Consider the following 3,839-nt stretch of genomic DNA (forward strand, 5'->3'; position numbering starts at 1 on the left):
ATACTGGAACTTGTGTCTGTGCAATTGTGTCTGGAGACTTTGGTGCTGTAACGTCCTCTGATGGTCAAAATATACACATACATATTTATATATCTAATATATATATAGTGACAGTAGGGGGCGCTGTCACACCTCCAAACACGCAGACAATATGCCAAAACACCAGGTAAAAGTCCAATAATATTATTTATTATAATAATGTCCACAAAACACCTACTCTCCACAATACTCAATAATAATCACAAACACTAATCAATAACAATATACAATCCTCCAACTCCCAGCAGCTCAGTCACCCTTCCTCCCAACTCAGCTCACTGCTGGGACCTCCCACAGTCCTTTTATAGTTTGTGACCCGGAAGTGATTGTATCTCTTACTCCATGTGATTCTCCATCACTTCCGGGTCAGATGAAAACTCCTTTTCTTCAGTCTGGAAGTACTTTATTTCTTCTGCCCTCGTGACGATGTAGTACTTCTGGTTCATAGTTAAAATATAAATCCTTGTGCCTCCCCGGTATCCAGCAGGGCTGTGTAGGAAAACTCCAATATCCAAGATGCCCTGTGGGAATTCGGGGTTCCTCCATAGGTTACAGGGAGGACTCCACCTAGCGCCGTGGGGGTATTGGCTGAGAGAAACAGCCGGCCCTATACCTTAATATATAATATACATACATATATACAGTATATATATATGTATATGTAAATACAGTATACATTTATACACTACTAGCCAACCCGCGGCGTACCATACGCCGTATAATCAGGCCGTTTTTTAAATGATTTTTAAGCACAGGGAGAAAATTAACATTTGAAAAATTGGTAATGTAATAAATCAGCAAGAAAAGCAACATTTTAACAATCGTCCGTGCGGTGCTCAGGCGCGGAGGGTGGAACGGGAAGAGAGGAGAAGGACATCCACCCCGCTCCCTCCATCATGCTAGTCTGCTGATTTCTCGTCCAGTATGCACTGCCCGTTCATTGTCTTTGCACAGTCCAGATGCACCTGTGACTCACGTAGACTTTTCATTGCTCTTTGCGGTTTTGGCTGCCTTTCTATATATAATCCACAAAGACACCCGACCATGGTAGTAGCGAGGTGGGAGGGGGGTGTGTACAAAGTGCAGGAGCATCTAAGAAGACGCATGTTTGTCATGGATGCGAATTGCTGCATGTAGCGTGTAAAACAGTTTGATATGGTCACGCGCTCGTGCACTGTAACCGGAAACTCGGTTTTTAAAGACTGCTTACTTCATTGTGTATACGACTGTAGGTGAATGAAAAGATATAACTCTGGAGAGGGTAACATACAATACAGCGTTGTACACGCAGCACACAGTGATTCACATCCGCGACAAATGTGAATCTTCTTAGATGGTGCTGTTGCGTCCACCCACGATTTCGAAGCACACACACTGCGTGGTCATGTGCCCGCTCGCAAGAGCAACTAACAGAGACTCGCCCACCAACTGTAAGACAATGGAATACCCCTCGCAAACTGCTCTACACGACGCATACAACGATTCACATCTGTGACAAACAAACTGTTTTACACACTGCATTCAGTGATTCACAGCTGCAACATGATTTTTCTTAGATGGGTCTAAGACAGGGGTCCTCAATCACGGTCCTGGAGAGCCGCAGTGGCTGCAGGTTTTTGCTCCAACCCAGTTGCTTAATAAAAAGCACTTATTGCTAAAGTAACACTTCTGCTTCACTTTAGTGATTTTGAGCCCTTATTGCTTAATTTTGTCTTAAACAGCAATTTTAATTGCTCCTTATTATCAATAACATGCAAATGACAAGAGAGAGCAGCATTTCTCCATTTAGCTTATTTACATTTACACCTGTGTGTATTTATCTGCACTATTGGGTTTAATTAAATACTTGGAAGAAAAAAGAAGAGAAAAAAGTGAAGGACTGAGAATTACTCGTCCATTTTAGCCTTCAAATCATTTGCATGATAGAAAGGGAAAGAAAATCTAGGATATGAGAATGACCTGACATAGCAGAGTTAATTTAATTTCATAGCTTGTTAGTGCTTTATTGGCAAGAATCGCTTTCTAATTAAGCAACCAGGTCAGAACAAAAACCTGCAGCCACTGCGGCTCTCCAGGACTGGGATTGAGGACCCCTGGTCTAAGACCATGGGAAACCCCTCGGAAACTGTTTTACACACTGCATACAACGATTCATATCCGCAACAAACAAACTGTTTTACACACCGCATACAGCGATTTGAATCCGTGACAAACATGCCTCTTCTTAGATAGTCCTGCCGGGTCGTGTGGTGCCTCTGTGTGAACCGGTCGGGCACAGAGAAGTTCAGCTGCTGAGAGAGCGTCTCGACTGTTGCAGGGCCTGCATTGGTGAAGCAGGTGAGACGGTAATGAAACAGAGGCACAGGTAGCGAGGTGGGTGTGTACAAAGTGCAGGAGCATCTAAGAAGACGCATGTTTGTCGCGGAAGCGACTTGCTGTATGTAGTGTTTAAAACAGTGTGCTATGGTGCATCGTAACCGAAAACTCGGTTTTTAAAGACTGCTTACTTCATTGTGTTTCAACCTTAGTTGTAAAGGAATGTTTTAAGGATCCCATGGGATAACCCTCGCAAACCGTTTTACACGCTGCATATGGCGATTCACCTCCGTGAGAAACATGCCTCTATGAACAGTCAGCGTGGGTCGGAGCCGCATGTTGCCTCTACGACAGACGAATATAAATTACGCCATTTTTTCTGAATTGGTGGGCGTGGCTCTGTGATTTGTCGTCGTATCCAATGGACTTGGAGTTAGTGGGCGTGGCTCATTCCTGCGTGCGCCATAGTTGTCTCATTTGTCGGCGGCTTAGTGAATTCACGCCCCTTCCGGCGTGCTTTCCATGGTCGTCTTGCCTTAGTGAATTATATATATAGATATATATATACAACAAGCCCGGAGGTGAGTGAAATATTGCGAGACAAGGGGTTGATATACAGTACTAACGCCTCTCTCTCTCTCTCATCAGACAAAAAGAAGAAATATAAAGTACCTTCCGTACTTCCAGATTCCCAAGATGATGTCCAACCGTCACTTCCTCCTCTGACTCCCAAGGATCATGTCACTTCTGGCACCTTTGACACGACGTCACTTCCGGCGCCTGCAACACAACGTCACTTCCGGCTCTAACCCAATGACCTCACTTCCGGTACCACACCATTTCCAGCTTCCAAAGATGACGTCACTTCCATCTGACAGCCATGACATCATCTCCTGCCAACTCACTTCTGTCCCCCATTTTTTCTCTGTATAAAAACGCCATTTTTTTCTCATGTATGTTGTTGAATGACTGTAAAGTACTTTAACCACATTTCTGGCTTTTTTGCATTCCTTGTCCTTTGGACATTATACAGGGACGGTCCCCAACTCTTTTTTGTTGTTTTGGAGTGCTATATTTCAGGGAGACAACAATCATAAAGAGTTGGGGATTCCACCAAGCATGTTCCACCATACTTGAACATAAAACAATAATATGCCTTTACAAACATGAGTCCAAAACAGAACCAAAACAAGAACATGACCATTATATATCTGGTAGGCTGTAAGGGGGCTCTTTGGCACCAGAAGTGGAAATTATGTCTCTAGGAGTTTGGTTCTTATGGTCTGCAAGGGAAAACAGGAGAAAGTGTTAGAGAACAGTACCTACCCCTGGTCTGGCGAAGAAGCACATTTAAACGAGCCTGTAAACTCTCTCCCATGTGCACATATGTGACTATTATAGAAATTCACTGGTGCACAGTCCTGATCAGTTTATAAAATGTGCAGTGGGGACCGTTATTCACACTAAAGTTTTGCCTTGCCAGA

The sequence above is a fragment of the Polypterus senegalus genome, chromosome 2 (genome assembly GCF_016835505.1).
Source record: "Polypterus senegalus isolate Bchr_013 chromosome 2, ASM1683550v1, whole genome shotgun sequence".
Classification (NCBI taxonomy): Eukaryota; Metazoa; Chordata; class Cladistia; order Polypteriformes; family Polypteridae; genus Polypterus; species Polypterus senegalus.